This window comes from Balaenoptera acutorostrata, chromosome 10 (assembly GCF_949987535.1).
Source record: "Balaenoptera acutorostrata chromosome 10, mBalAcu1.1, whole genome shotgun sequence".
In the NCBI taxonomy this organism is placed as follows: Eukaryota; Metazoa; Chordata; class Mammalia; order Artiodactyla; family Balaenopteridae; genus Balaenoptera; species Balaenoptera acutorostrata.
Window position 1 is genome coordinate 104,872,560 of NC_080073.1, and position 16,639 is coordinate 104,889,198.

Genomic DNA, 16,639 nt, shown 5'->3' on the forward strand with positions numbered 1-16,639 from the left:
TTGTAATGAGGCTAAGCCACTTGTGTAATCTGAAGGCAACTTTGGGCCTTGGAGCTTAACTTGTAAAGAACTTTTCTGTCAAGGTGCTCATGGGTGCACAGCCAGTACAGGTGATATTGGCATCCATGCCAGAGCCCAACTGTCTATTAAAGCCCCAGTTAGGCGTGGCTGAATCTAAAAGTTTCCAGCGATCCGAGGTTTTGCCCAGATGGGTGATAAGAAGGGTTCTATTGCAACAGGTTTTAAATCATAGGGCCTGATCAGGGTCTATGACGTTAATAGGGTGTAAGGTGATTTGCCAATTAAAATATCTGTGGCTAAGGTTGCAGCTCCAGCGTGAGCCTGCAGGCAGGCCCTCTGAGTCGGCCGATTACCATGGGCCCTTCCCCTCAGTTGTAGGTTTAGGTGGTGATGGGCAAGCCATTGAGGTCTTTGGGTTGTGGGGCTTCTGTTACTCAAACATGGTGGCGTGTGGACCTCAGCACGTGTCATGTCTGGTTGAAACCAATAAAAGCACCCAGACCAATAGTCATAAGACCAACAGCAGCAGAATGGTGTGCAGCTGCACTAAATAGATTTTTTTGTTTCTGTGCTGGGGGTGGTGGAAGTTTGGCGCTCCAATGACCCATATCAGACGAGAAGCTGCCTGGTCCATGGAACACTCTATGGTTAGCAGATCCCAGGAGTGTATGTGCCCTCCAACTGGCCTCCAGCCCTTATGGGATGAGGGCAAGATTGAAAATTTATAAAGATGGGAGACATAATTAAAGGGCCTCAAATGTGAGTCCTTATGTACATGGAGGGGAGAAATATCCCTCTTTAAATATAAGAAGGGGTGATGGAAAGACTTTTAAAAGTTGGTGTGAGGTGTGAGTCTGCCAAGGGCCTTGAATTAAGAGAAATTAAGGCCTGGAGCAAGACAGAGACCTATTTGCCAGACTGGAATTTACAAGGGAGTTGACTGAGTGACAGAAAGCAGATCGGTGATTGGCTGAAGAGAGGGCAGTGGGAAGGATTACAAAGGGGTGTGAGGAAACCTTTGGAGGCGATGGTTGTGTTCACTGTCTTGATTGTCTTGATGAGGTCACAGTTCCATGATGACTTCACATGTCAAAACACCTTTTTATATGATTTACATATGTTCCATGTATTGTGTGCCCATTAAACCTCAATGCGTAAAACTGTCTAACGAAGATGAGGAGGAGATCGAGGGGGAGGAGGAGGAAGCAGGGAAAGGAGATGTACTAATCGTCAACTTAAAAAAATGCACAACCTAAAAATAAATAAATAAATAAACAAACAAATAAATAAATAAGGGACTTCCCTAGCTTTGCAGTGGTTAGGACTCTGTGCTTCCACTGCGAGGGGCCTGGATTCAATCCCTGGTCGGGGAACTAAGATCCTGCAAGCCGGGCAGTGTGGCAAAAATAAAAAAAAATTAAAAATAAATAACTAAATAAATAAATAGAAAGGAGTACTTCAAGGAGACCATTATGTCTCTCAAAGTGGCTATCTGGAGTTTATCAGGGACATGAAACTTCTACTGAATGCTTTTTTCAAGAGCCACATTTATTTAACCATTCACCTACTGAAGACATATCTTGGTTGTTTCTAAGTTTGGGCAATTATGAATAAAGCTGTTATAAATGTTCACGCATAGGTTTTTGTGTGCACCTAAGTTTTCAACTCCTTTGGATAAATCCGAGGCACATAATTAGTGTATTGTATGGTAAGAAGTATGTTTGGTTTTGTAAGAAACCACCAAACTGTCTTCCAAAGTGGCTGTACACTTTTGCATTCTCACCCGCAATAAATGAGAATTCCTCTTGTTCCACACGCTTGCTAGCATTTGGTGTTTGGGATTTTGGCCATTCTAATAGAAGTGTACCTGTATCTCATTGTTATTTTAATTTGCATTTCCCTGAAGGCATATGATATGGTGCATCTTTTCATGTGCTTATTTGCCATCTGTATGTCTTCAAGGTGTCAAGATCCTTGGCCCATTTTTTAATCAGGTTTTTGTTTCCTTGCTGTTGAATTTTAAGAGCTCTTTGTATATTTTGGATAACGGTCTTTTATTAGATATGTGTTTGGCAAATATTTCCTCCCAGTCTGTGGTTTTGTCTTCTCATCCTCTTGACAGTGTCTCTTGCAGAGCAGAAGTTTTTAATTTTAAGGAAGTACAACTTATCAATTTTTTCTTTCATGGATCATGCCTTTGGTGTTGAATGTAAAAAGTCATCACCATACCAAAGGTCACCTAGATTTTCTCCTATATTATCTTTTAGGAGTTTTATTATTTTGTGTTTTACAGGTTGGTCCATGATCTGTTTTGAATTAATTTTTGTGAAGAGAGTGTGGTCTGTCTAGATTCATTTCTTTGCATGTGGGTGTTCAGTTGTTCCAGCACCATTTGTTAAAAAAGCTATTTTTGTTCCATTGTATTACCTTTGCTCCTTTGTCAAAGATCAGTTGACTATATTTATGTGGTGTATATCTGGGTTCTCTGTTCTGTTCCATTGATCTATTTATCTAGTCTTTAACCAATATCACACTACCTTGGTTACTGTAGCTTTATAGTAAGTCTTGAAGTCAGGTAATATCAGGCCTCTGACTTTGTTCTTCTTCAATATTGTGTTGGCTAGTCTAGGTCTTTTGCCTGTCACATAAACTTTAGAATCAGTTTTCTAGGATTTTGACTGAAATTGTATTGAATTTGTAGATTATATTGGGAAGAACTGACATCTTGACAGTATTGAATCTTGCTGTTCATGAACATGGAATACCTCTTCATTTATTTAGTTCTTTGATTTCATTCATCAGAGTTTGGTAGTTTTCTTCATGTAGATCTTGTATGTATTTTTTTTTTTTTTTTTTTGGCTGCATTGGGTCTTCATTGCTGCACGTGGGCTTTCTCTAGTTGCATCGAACAGGGGCTACTCTTCGTTGCGGTGTGTGGGCTTCTCATTGTTGTGGCTTCTCTTGTTGCGGAGCATGGACTCTAGGCACATGGGCTTCAGTAGTTGTGGCACACGGGCTCAGCAGTTGTGGCTTGCAGGCTCTAGAGTGCAGGCTCAGTAGTTGTGGTGCATGGGCTTAGTTGCTCTGTGGCATGTGGGCTCTTCCCAGACCAGGGCTTGAACCCATGTCCCCTGCATTGGCAGGTGGATTCTTAACCACTGTGCCACCATGGAAGTCCCACGTATTTTGTTAAATTTATACCTAAGTATTTCATTTTGGGAGTGCTAACGTAAATGGTATTGTGCTTTTAATTTCAGACTCCACTTGTTCATTGCTAATATAAAGGAAAGCAATTGACTTTTGTATATTAACACAATATATCCTGCAGCCTTACTATAATCAATTAGCTCCAGGAGGTTTTTTGTCAATTCTTTTAGATTTTCTACTTAGTCATCATATCACCTGTCAACAAAGACAGGCTTATGTCTTCCTTCCCAGTCTGTAAACATTTTATTTCCTTTTCTTGCCTTATTGCATTAGGAAAGACTTCCACTCTTTGGAAAGGAGTGGTGAGAGGGGACATCCTTGCTTTGTAACTTATGTAAGTGGGAAAGCTTCACGTTTAACATTAAGTATGTCAGTTTTTTGGTAATCTTTATCAAGTTGACAAAGCTTCTCTCTATTCCTAGTTTACTGAGAATTTCTATCATGGGTGGATGTTGGATTTTATCAAATGCTTTTTGTGCATCTGTTGACATAATCATGTAACTTATTTTTTAGTTAGTTGATGTGATTGATTATATTTATTGATTTTCTAATGTTGAACTAGCCTTGCATACCTGGAACAAATCCCACTTGGTCATGGTGTATAATTCTTTTTATACATTGCTAATATTTTGTTGAGAATTTTTTGTATCTATGTTCATGGGAGATATTGTTCTGTAGATTTCCCTACTTCCCATGTCTTTGTCTGATTTTGGTATAATACTTGCTTCATAGAATGAGTTAGGAAGTATTCTCTCCACTTCTGTCTTCTGAAAGAGGCTGTAGAGAATTGATATCATTTCTTCTTTCAATGTTTGGTAGAATTCACAAGTGAACCCATCTGGGTCTGGTGCTTTCTGTTTTGGAAGGTTATTAATTATTGACTCAAGATGTTTAATAGATACGGGCCTGTTTAGATAGTCTATTTCTTCTTGTGTGAGTTTTGGCAGATTGTATCTTTTAAGGAATTTGTCCATTTCACCTAGGTTTATGAAATTTGTGGGCACAGAGTTTTTCATACTGGAATATGCAAATGATATCCCTCTTTCATTTCTGATATCAGTAATTTGTATTCTCTCTCTTTTTTCTTAGTTAGCCTGGCTAGAGGTTTGTCAATTTTATTGATCTTTTTAAAGAACCGCCTTTTGGTTTCATTGATTTTCTGTACTGATTTCCTATTTTAAATTTCATTGATTTCTGCTCTAATTCATATTCTTTTCTTCTGCTTACTGTGGATTTTATTTGCTCTTCTTTTTCTAGTTTCCTAAGGTGAAAGTTATATTGCTGATTTTAGACCTTTCTTCTTTTTTTAATTTAATTTTTTTTTTTGACTGCATTGGGTCTTAGTTGCAGCATGCAGGATCTTTCATTGCGGCGCGTGGGCTTCTCTCTAGTTGTGGTGTGCAGATATTTTTTTTCTCTTTCTAGTTGTGGCCCTCAGGGTCCAGGGCATGTGGGCTCTCTCAATGAGGTGTGCGGGCGTCTCATTGCGGCGGCTTCTCTTGTTGCAGAGCACGGGCTCTAGGCGCGCAGGCTTCAGTAGTTGTGGCACGCAGGCTTAGTAGTTGTGGCACACAGGCTTAGTTGCTCATGGCATGCGGGATCTTCCCAGACCAGGGCTCGAACCCATGTCCCCTGCATTGGCAGGCGGATTCTTAACCACTGCGCCACCAGGGAAGTCCCGGCACATACTCTTTAAGAACTGTTATGTCTTCCTGGAGAATCAGCCCCTTTATCCAAATGTAATGCCCTTCGTTATCCCTGAAACTTTTCTTACTTTGAAGTCTGTTCTGCCTGAAATTGATGTAGCTACTCCTGCTTTCTTTTGATTAGGTTAGCATGGTGTACTTTTCTCCATCCATTTACTTTTAATCTGTATGTGACTTTATATTTAAAGTGGGTTTCTTGTAGACAACATACAGTTTGATCCACCTTGATAATCTCTGTCTGTTAATTGGTACATTTAGACCATTGACATGGGCCTGTGATTTTGATGAAGCCCTGGCAGGTCTCAATAGCAAACAGACCTGCTTGGATATATTTTAATGGTAGTTGAGATAAGGCAAATAATGTACTTAGTACGGTGCCGAGGACATAACGAGTGTTCAATAAACCTTAGTCATCATAGTTAGGATCATGACTTTTACCCGTCAACTTTAAAATTCACCCCTTGTATCTCTTCGTGGTGCCTTAGTGTGACTGAGACACTGCTGCTTATTACCCCGTCTTGTTCATTCACAGCTTGTCACTTCCAACATTCTGTTTCAAGTCACATCGAAGTAAGAATTCATTGAGCTGACAACCTATCACAGGGCATCTTTGCACATAAAATGAACCAATTTATAGTCATTGCTGACAGCTGTTTTTTGAAGGAACGGCCATTTTCCTTAGTTGATTGCAAAGAACAGTGATTAATTCAGCTCATCAGCCTGCAGCAGCAAATGCTAAAAAGGGTCTCATTGTGTGAAGGCTGCTGGTATCTTAAACCTACATTTCTGAGTTTGTCAGAATTTCCTGAGCCTAGCCTGGAGTTCCGGAGGTCACTTCATCCGCCCTCCTGTCTCCAAAGACCTCTAAATGAAAATAGAGCCTGTTTTTCCTTGGCAATGGGCCATGAGGAGAGGTGAATTTAGCAGCATCTATGTTTCAGGATTCTGTGGACATTAGAAAGGCCGCCCTCCTAGCCAGGTGACTTGCCAGGACCTGAAAGGGGCAGAGTCTGATGCTACAATCACCGGAAATATTTAAGGAGCAAAGGCAGGACTGGCTCCCCTTCCGCCTCCGTGTCTAGAGCGAGAGGAGGTGTGTGGTGAGACGAAGTGGAGTTTTGTTTGTATGAAACCCAAAGGAGGCATCAGCGCAGCTTGCAAACATACCGTGCTCCTCCTCCCAACGTCTTTCTGCGATGGAAGAACTTGAGTGCCATGTTCAACATGACCTCCAGGACATGGCTGTGGACCCCCTGGTGGAGCCAGGACCCTCCAGGAGAGCTGAGGGGTAGAAGAGACCCAGGAGGGTGCAGAGTAAGGAGGGGGAGAGAGTGACAGCAGAGGGGGAGGGGTCTCCAAACAGCAGTCCCGTGAAGTGGGCTTCAGCTAGATGGGCCAGGACTCCGTGGTCAGCCGACCCTGAGTCATTTTCTTTCTAGTGACAGCAGCCCAGCTCGGTGGACCAGACATAGTGGACCTTGACCAGCGGCTGCCAGGACCTTCCTCCTCCCTCTACAGGGTGAACTTGGACTGAAGCATCTGCACCAGTCCACAGAGCGGGGACCACCCTGCCAGCCGTGGGCTCAGGCACCAGGCCCCAGCCATGAAAGTTCTTGCCTTCAGGCACCCGTCATCCAGCTGGGGAGGGAAAGTGGACACAGATGACCGACCCTCTCCACTGGGCCCGACGGGAATTCAGGAAGCGACCTCCTTCCTGTCCTCCACTGCCTGGCTTCTTCTAGCCTGAGCTGTGCTTCTTCTTTTTGTCACCCTCTTATGTGTGTCTTAAGCACATATATCTCCATTTTTTTCCTTTTTAAATTTTTTATAAGTTAACAAAAATTTTGCCACTTCCTTCCCCCAGTTCTCTGCCCAGCCAATCAATAGTTTTGAATCCCTGATGCATCCATTTCTGCTAGCTAGTTATTATTCATGGAAACGGTATGAACAGATCAGTAAAAATCACAGCAGTCGTTTTGTTCAATTCATCATCACAAGTTACATGGGCCATGTTTCATAGCTTAGTAATATAACATTTTGGTTGTGGAGTTTCTCCGGACCTCTCCCATACCTTTTTTCATATATTTAAGATTCCTACTCAACTATACTTCAATAAAATTAAAGAAAAATAAAAAATGTAAAATTCCTTGACTTCTTTGAAGGAGGCGTATTTTGGACCCCCGTTTTGCAGGCATGGAAGCGACGGCTCAGGGGGTCTCCAGCGTGTTCGTCGCGAGGCTGGGCTGGGAGCTGGGGCTTCGGACTCCTCGTCTCCTGCTCACGTGTATTCAGCACGCTCAGAAGGAGGGACGAGTCTGCTGCCTTGGGGAGACGTGTTAAATTCGTGTGCGCTAAACATGCGTGTTCCAGACAGCTGTCGCTTCTGCAAAAATGGTCGAGATGTTAACTTTTAAGCTGCCGGCCACCCACCGTGGTGGGAGGATGCGATTTTGAGCCGGGCTGCTCGCCTTCGCCTTCGGGAAGCCGCGTCTACATCCGCATAACCGCGGGGTGAGGCAGGAGGTAGGGTTTCCAGGACGGTTGGCAAGAATCGTGCCTCGTATTTCCCGGAGAACACATACTGCTGTAAAGGAAGAAAAAGTTGGGTTTTCTCCAGCTGCTGCGCTGTTAAGAAGCAAGCAGCTCTGTCTCCGGGGCAGGACGGTCCTCGGAGAAAACAGTGGGACCCTGCTTCAGCACAGATGAGGAAACTGGGCAAGTGCACCTGCCCTGCGGCACGGGCTGCTCTTCTGCTGGTCCTTCCGGGGCGTCGCTGCCTAGAGAGGCCACAGGCTCCAAGCCAGAAATGGCATCTCACCACATTCTGCCATACACAGAGCAAAGCGTCATCTTCCTGCGGCCGTTCCGTGTAACGTGTGCTGGGAATCAGCAGTCTCACAACTTCCCCTTGGTTCCTAACAACATTAAAAAGAAAAACGCTTGCGTGGTGAAAAAAAAAAAAAAAGAAAAACGCTGGTGTGTCTGGAAGCAATTTTGGAGGCTTCTGGATGTGGCAGGTGTCAGTGACTGGCTGTCAGGTTGTCATTTACAAGACAGTTCACTGAGTGATTCCAAGGGGCTCAGGAACCAGACCCAGGACTGCACATAAAGCCCCATCCTGCGGTTGGAGCTGAACCTTGAGTCATTTGCTTGATGGATTTTTTTCTTTCCTTGGAAACAGGAAATAGAGTCTCAGCTTTCTCCCTAAGCCTCAGGCAACAGGGCTCGTGCAGGAAGTCCCCTTCTCTCCCCGGCAAACAAAGATGCACACACGTCCCCGAGCACTGCAGACACAGCTCTGCTTTCCGCCTCGCCGGGTCCCTGGATCCCTGTCCCCTCCCCTGGGCTGGTCCCAGCATAAATCTCCACATCTCGGGGTCACTCCCCCTCTGCACACAGGCTGCTTTGTAAGTGGGAGAAAGAGTCCACAGAACTGGATATAAATTTCCGTGGGAACAGATGGGTGGTGTGTTTGCACACAAACCTGTACGTATCACAAACCAACCCAGAGAGACGGGGACCTAGGCGATGCATAAAAATTCTTGCCATCAATGCTGTCAGCTTCATAAAGCTTCAGTTCGCTACCCTGACAGCCTGAAATGTCTCCCTTACGCCTGGAGGGAGCACAGGCTCCCCGGTGAGGTCACGGCGCAGCTGCACCAGCCCTTCCATAGGGTGGGCGGATAGCACCCTGAAATGCTTTCCTGAGCCGCCTGTCCTGCCCACGACCCCTCTGAGCACTGAACCCGTCAACCAGTAAGAGATTCACAGCGCAGGGCAGGGTAGACACCTCGGGCGCCCACGGCAGCCGCTGCGCCTACATCAGCCCTTGCACTTGGGGGGAGGCCCGAGGCCGGGGAAAAGCCACCGGTTGTCTCTGGAAATGGCCAGCCTTGTTTTCAGTTTTCCCTTCGAATGCTTGCTAAAACAGCATCTTAGAAGTGTGTTACGGGGCTTCCCTGGTGGCGCAGTGGTTGAGAGTCTGCCTGCCAATGCAGGAGACACCGGTTCGAGCCCTGGTCTGGGCAGATCCCACATGCTGCGGAGCAACTGGGCCCGTGAGCCACAACTACTGAGCCTGCGCGTCTGGAGCCTGTGCTCCGCAATGGGAGGGGCCGCGATAGTGAGAGGCCCGCGCACCGCGATGAAGAGTGGCCCCACCTGCCGCAACTAGAGAAAGCCCTCGCACAGAAACGAAGACCCAACACAGCCATAAATAAATAAACAAATAAAAATAAAATGACTAATACTCTTAAAAAAAAGAAGTGCGTTAAGGCGGCTGCCATCCTAGCAGCGTTGACGGGGGCATGAACGCTGCTTTAGAATGAAGCCCAGCTGGGAATCCGTATTGAGATCTGATTCCCAGCAGCTCCAACTGGTCCCATTATTCCAATCACCTCATCTTTCTGTTTTCCTCACTGCCTTCCTCCCTTTATGAGTTTGTTCCCCTTTGGGAGTAATCTCCAAAAACCTCAGTTGTTTTCAGAATACTTTAAAAAAAATTTTATTTTATATGGGGGCATGGTTGATTGTAACAATGTTGTTAGTTTCAGGTGTACAGCAGAGTGATTCAGTTATACAGTTATATATACAGAATACTTTTGATTTACCTTTTTAAAGTAAACCTTTTAGTTGAGCATAATTCATACAGAGAAGTGCACAATGTCTGAGGATTGAGCTCCAAGAATGTCCTCGAAATGAACACACTAATGTAGCAAAGCAAACGGATATGGAAATAGCATCAGCAGCGTCCCAGGAGCCCTCTGTGAGCCCCTTCCATCCCTGCCCTCCCACAGGGGAACCCTCTGCTGACCTTCGTCACCGGGAGTTGACTTTGCTTATTTTGAACTTTACTTAAGTGGACTTGTGCAACAGTATGTCTCTGAGATTCACCTGTGTTGTTGAGTGTGGAATTGCTGAAGAGTCCTCGAACTTGTTGTTTGCTCTGAAAGAACGCTTAACCAATAACAAGTGGAAGAAAATGACTTCGGACAGGAATTTTAAAGCCAGCTTGAGTGTGGATGGGAGATCTCAGAGAACTTGGCCTTCAGAGTATCTGAGCTGGAGGTGGAAGGTGAGCTAAGATCCCGCACCCACCCCGCCCCCAGCCCCCTGCTCTGCTCTGAGATGTGCTCCAGCTTCCTCTCTCTTCATCCCTGATTGATGATCAAAATGAGGACAAATTGAATGTCGCTTGTTGGCCTAAGTGAGTTTGTATACGAAGCTGTGTGTACCTCCTGGAAAGACTGCTCACCTGAGCTTGGGATTCAGAGTGAAGTGGATCAACTGAGAATCTAGACTAATTTCCAGGAATGTGGAGTCAGACGCAGCCACCGATGAATAAATCAACAAGCGTCTGTGAGTGCCGCTGTGCTTTTCCTTCACTCACCTACATCCACAGGCTCTGAACTAAGTCCTTCATTTTTTTTCTCATTTGTGAATGAGATTCCTATATCACAGAGCTGAAGATGCAAGCCGTGATTTCATAGAGCATTGTATTCTACACCACTAAGAAATTAAAAATGCCTGAGATGGAGAGTCTAGTGGAGACCCGTGTGCAGAGCTGAGACACTAAAATCATTCACTGTGCGGGGTAAAGAGAAATTACTCAGCCATGCAGACACGTGAGCGAGGAAGCACACCTGCCTCCACCTGGGCACGTGGGGAAGCAAGGAAATAAAACTCGCGTGAAGATTTGAAGCCATAGCCTACTGTGATCCGTCAGTGGACTGAATTCGCACCTGCGAGCATAGCATCCATTTTAAAGTGGCCTCTGTGGTGCTCCCTGATGCTGGCAGAAGCAAATGCGGATCTTCCCTGGAGAAGTCAGACTTCATCCAGGCAACTGCAGTTGTGAGATGCCATCAATCTCAAATTTCAGGATCTTAGAATGTGAATACATGACATTTGCTAATAATACCTACCTCTCCGACTTGTGGTGGAGATTGACGTGGAAACATACACACTGGCTAGTATATAATAAGTTCAATAAACGGTAGTCACCACTGGGTATCGTGTCCCACCTCTCTGTATTTATGAGTAGGTACCCTGGAGTCCCAGTAACTCTGGCCGGAGAGCACAATGAAAGTAACAGCGGGAAGCCTGGGGTGGCAGGGGAGGCTTCATGCAGGAGAGGTCTTGAGCCTGGTTGTGAAGGATTGAACAGGTCAAGAGGGGAGGATATTCCAGGCTGTGGAAATGGTATGAGCAAAGGCTGGGAGGTGGACGCAAACATGGCCTACAAAGAAGGAAGGGGATGAGTGCGGAGGGCACGGGTGTGAGAAGGGTTGGGGAGGGGGCGCGGTTTGGAGTCCTGTCTGGAACTGATGGATGGTCCTGGGAAAGGAACGGTGTGCCCCTGTCACCTGAGCTGACCAGGATGAGCTCTGATGGGGCGGCCACTGGAGAAGGGTGAAGCTGGGGACGGTCTTGAGCCATGACCGGCTTTACGGCTGCAGCAGGGCGGTGTGCTGGAGGCCGGGAGGGGATGGGCCGCTGCACTGACACCCCAGGTGAAGGTAGACAGTGTGAGTTGCAATAACATCACGTTGGAAGGAAAAATAAAGAGCAAAAAGATATAAGAGGTTATGACTTAGGTATATTTCAAAGACACAAAAACACAGTAGATGTTTATGGGTACACGTAATATGCAGTAAACAATGAAGAATCACACAGCCACCAACGTGTGGGTGTGTGTGTGTGGACGGGATCCCAGGGCGGGCGCCTTTGCTATATCTGTCATCCTTTTATCTATTTAAAAGAGAGGGATACAGTGATTGCATGTATACAATTACATAGTAAAATGCTAGCAGGTTTTTAATTTTAGCAGTCAGCATGGAGGTGCCAGTTATATTATTTTCTGTATGTTTGCAAGTTTTTATAATTTTCAAAAAAATTAAACAATGAAAAACTGCAAAGAAGTATATCAAAATGTTCCTAGAAATAGATTACTGTGCTCACATGGCTTGTGCCAGCATGGGAGAAGTGTGTGATTCTTTTCTCCCCTTGGTTTTCCAAGTTCTGTGACTATAGTATTTTTTATAATGAAACACTTACAGATGATTCTTTTAATTTGTTTAAAAAGTAACTATATGGCAAAGAAAAATGACTAGCAGACTATGTATCAACCTCTTTGTATCAACCTCTTAGCAAACAGGGCTCCTTTGTAAGGTGTGATTAATAAAGTCCGCTGGGAGGGTATTAGTGGGCTCTTTATTCCAGGGCTCCTGTCGGACAAAGGGTGCAGTGTTGCTAATTCTGACGCCAATATTTCCGCAGGACTGAATTGACAGAATCTTCCTGAATGTGTTATTTATGGCACCAAATGAAAAAGGTCTTGTTCACCAGCCAGACTCTAGGCCCCAAAGGGACAGACAGATCTGTATGCAGGCTCTTCTTGCCCAATTTAAAACCAGCATCTTCACAGTCACCAAAATTAATTCAGCACGAATTTTGCTGAATCGGATCCTGGGCCTGCGGGAGGCGGGTGCATCGATGGTCAGCTGCAGAGACGGGCCCAGTCCTCTCGCCGCTGGGGTCACGACACAGAAGTGTAGAAATGTAAATGAAGTTCCGCAAACCCCCAGTTCACAAACGCTGGGAAAACCAGCATCCTGCCCATATTTGCAGGGAGGTGGGGGAGTTTCCAGGTTCTCGCAGTCGCCTCTAGCCTCTTGCTCTGGAATCCTTTCCCCAGATTGTTCCTCCTGAACCTGCAGCCCCCCACTGGGGGCTCCTTCTTCCCCCAGGTTTGAGGAGGTGGCGTGCACGAGGGGGTGATGGAGGGGCTGAGCTACTGCCCCACAAAACTTTCCCCAAGTGAACACACCCCACCCCCGATGAAGCCCCTGCTGATCAAGCCCTTCTGCTCCCCGCTGTTTCCTACTCCTCCATCTACTGTTTTTGGTTTTTAAAAAATTTTTTTTATTTATTTATTTTTGGCGGCGTTGGGTCTTTGTTGCTGTGTGCGGGCTTTCTCTAGTTGCGGCGAGCGGGGGCTACTCTTCATTGCGGTGTGCAGGCTTCTCATTGCGGTGGCTTCACTTGTTACGAAGCATGGGCTCTAGGCAGGCGGGCTTCAGTAGTTGTGGCACACGGGCTCAGTAGTTGTGGCTCACGGGCTCTAGAGCGCAGGCTCAGTAGTTGTGGTGCACGGACTTAGTTGCTCTGCGGCATGTGGGATCTTCCCGGACCAGGGCTCGAACCCGTGTACCCTGCATTGGCAGGCGGATTCTTAACCACTGTGCCACCAGGGAAGCCCCATCTACTGTTTTTGTTTTGTTTTTGTTTTCTGGTCTAGGGTCTCCTAGCCATTCAGTCTTGCGCTGCCCTGAGTAAATATATTAACCAGAACAATTTTGTTCTTATAGTTTTACTCCCATCCATCTTGGCTTTGCCCCAAGGGCTGTTTCCCCTCCGCCCCGCCCCCCCCCCCCCCCCCCGCAACAAAATAGTACCTCAAAAGGTTTTGTCAAAAAAGAATTCTCCACTCAAGGTGAAATGCTGCCTGCAGAGGTTAAATGGTCACCATTCCGCCCCACAGTCCTGCTACGGGCGGGGCTCACCCCTTCACAGCGTAGCTCGGGAATCAGAACGTATCCCGAGCCAAGCTGATCATATAGTTCTAAGTGTCAAATAAATGGTGAAAGCAGAAAGTTTTGTAGCTGTGGGTGTGGCACGGGGGAGAAAGCTAAGGCATTAGATGACCTGTAAGAGATTATCTGAATTACTGAAATGATGGAAACAGAGGCAGAATTTTCAATAAGGTCTCTGAGACCGGCTTTTTGTGTCCTCAGGCTATTTTGCAGGCCCTCTGTCCAGAAGATGCCGTGGGCTCCGAGCTCTCAGCCACTTCCTGGGGGGAGGGGTCTCAACTCTGCTCTGGTCTGATTGCCAAGGACGAGGGAGGCCTGCATTTTCCTGCCTGAAGTTGGGAGTAAAAGAACAGTGCAACTAAGAAAAGCCCTGGAGTCCTGGTCCAGCTGAGCAGGGAGCTCAGTTCTGAAAGTGGAGCTATAACAAGAGACACCTGCGCTGTAATGACCTCCCAGATTAAGAAAAAGTTGAAAAACCAGACCTGAAAGCAGCAGAGTCCTTCCCACGAGGGCAGTGCAGCCATAAGTCTGTTTTGGAAATGAACCAGCTGTGAGCGGACACGGCCCTGCGCGGTGACTAGGGGTTGGCGTGGAAAAAGAGGAGCCAGACCCAGGAATCGAGAGAACAACGCACGACACAGTCAACTGCAGCTCTGAGCTCCTTGCTCCACCCACGGCTGAGGTGGCCCTTGGTCATCACTTGCGAGTCCTCAGAATCTCTCCTACCCGAGAGAGACCCCAAGACCCGAGTGCACACGTGGCCCCTGCACAGCAGCTTTCCCTGAAAATGGCAGCGATGGGGGCTGCCGCCTCACAGCTGGGCTGAGCACTGTTCCAAGCTCTGATCACCCGGCAGCTGGAAGGGCAGTGAGTGCTTGAGAGGAGAACACTGGTTCAAGGACCAACGGAGTGTCTACTTATTTTTACCTCTGAAAACTCTTCACCGTGCGTTTTCACTGCCGGCTCTTCTACCGCTGTTCCCTCAGCTCCTACTTGCATCCTCTGCCCATAAAACAAGGTGAAGTGGATGTGGGACTTGACAGAATGAACCGTTTGGCGTTGGGCACGTGGTTTTTCAGTAAAGGTGCCAGTACCAGCGTGTGTGATGCTGGCACGGTTGTACTTGGGGACAGCGCCCCCCACTGTCCGTCCTGTGAGGTGTCTGCGTCCCTCTCACTTGTGCTGACCCCTCAAGGAGACAGAGAGGGCTGCTGAATAACCATGGATGCACCCCAGGAACAAGACGTGCGTTCCAGCATCCCAGCTGGAGGAATCATTTTCTAGTCAATCTGCGGTGAACTTTAACCTAAAACAAGCCTGCTTTCAGAATGAACTAGACCGTTAGGCGGAATATGACAGGGAAGCCGCCCGACGTGCTCACAAGAGCTTCTCGCAACCTGGTTATGACGCAGAGGGTGTGTGTCACCCCCGAGTGACGGAGGTGGCCTCCGCTTGGTATTCTTGATGTAATGTGGGTGAATATCCCCACTTACATGTACGCACACCTCTTGTCTCTTGCCTACAAACTGGGTGGTAAGATACTAGTGGTCAAAAATTGCTTCTTACACATCTTTCATGCTTAATGGAGTATTGAATTGAACTTGCTTATTTTGTGGACCTTTGCCACACCTGCCCCAGCAGGAGCCTGTAAATCACTGACCCAGGATTGGAAACTGAGTCCAGACAGGTTGGCTAGTCTTACCTACATCACTGGTACAGGTTTGCACTAAATAAAATATTTACTGGGTGGAATATATACATTAACTATCCTAGAGATAAAAATTGGGGGAGATACAATGGAAAATTTCATAAACTTTTCATAAATATTGAGAAGAAAAATAGTATAATAAATCTTCATGTATTCAGCACCCAGCTTAACAGTTATCAACTCAAAAAAAAAACCCACCCCAATTATCAACACATATCCAACCTTTTTACATGTATACATTCCCTGTGGATTATTTTGAAGCAAATCTCAGCTATCACATTTTGTCTATAAGCACTCCACTATAGCCCTCTAAAATAGTAAAACTCTTCCAAAAAAATAACATTTATGACAATATCACACCTAAAATAATTAACAATTACTTAGCATCATCAAATATCCATTCATTTAAAATATTTTTCAGATTGTCTCATATTTTTTTTATAGTTCTTTCAAATCAGGATCCAAAGAAGTTCAAATCACTGTAATTGACTGATATGCCGCTTAAGTCTCTTCTAATCTAATCTCTAATTTCTCCCTTTCTCCTCCCCACCCCACTTTGTATTTGTTGAAGAAACCAAATTATTTGTCCTGTAGGTCTGGGTTTTGCTAATTGCATTCCCATGGTATCTTTTAGCCTGTAGCTCTGTCCTCTGGATTTCTGGAGGTTAGAGCTTGGGTTCGATTGTTTGGTCAAGACTACTTCACAGATGGTGTTGTGTGCCTCAGCTGGGGACCGCGGAACGCCTGGTTTTTCACGATCATTGCCGGGATTATGCTGTCATGCCGATTATGCAAAAAAGTGGTTTTCTAATTTTTAAAATCCTTTTTTCCTCATTTTGTTCACTGGAATGCTTCTATAAAGAAGCTTTCCCTCGTCAACTCTTTGATTACCTAAGGTACGTTTCATACAGGAAAGGCCAGATCCATGCTTCACTCTTTTATTTACAAAATATTATATAGTATTATATACAAATATCCCTTATTTAATATTTTCAAAATATGTAGTTGGTTTCCTAGTATCTTCCAACCAGCGAATTGTCATTGCTGCTGTTGTTTCGAGTATCAGAACGAACACGTGGATTTGAACGTGGAGGTGTGTTTCCGTCCATTGCTGTTTTTATTCATATTGATGCTCAGATGGTCACATCTTTGCAAGTGGCAGCCCTGGAGATATAACATTAAGGCTGCCTTCCGTTTGTGTAGCTACAAAGTTACGTGCTGTTGTGTAGACGTTACCCAAGCTTGTCTCACTCAGAAGGGCCTGTCAGGGGCTTCCCTGGTGGCGCAGTGGTTGAGAATCTGCCTGCCAATGCAGGGGACACGGGTTCGGGCCCTGGTCTGGGAGGATCCCACATACCGCGGAGCAACTGGGCCTGTGAGCCACAATTACTGAGCCTGCGTGT

The 16,639-nt window shown here is 45.9% G+C and overlaps 1 long non-coding RNA gene across 1 annotated transcript in view; it reads left to right on the forward strand.

Moving 5' to 3' along the window:
* The window catches only part of LOC130709088 (uncharacterized), a 70,713-nt gene extending 55,543 nt beyond the window's left edge, over positions 1-15,170 (forward strand). The window contains exon 3 of the long non-coding RNA XR_009009563.1: positions 13,730-15,170. This is a non-coding gene — a long non-coding RNA (uncharacterized LOC130709088). The remainder of the gene's footprint in view (positions 1-13,729) is intronic.
* Positions 15,171-16,639: the final 1,469 nt, after the last annotated feature.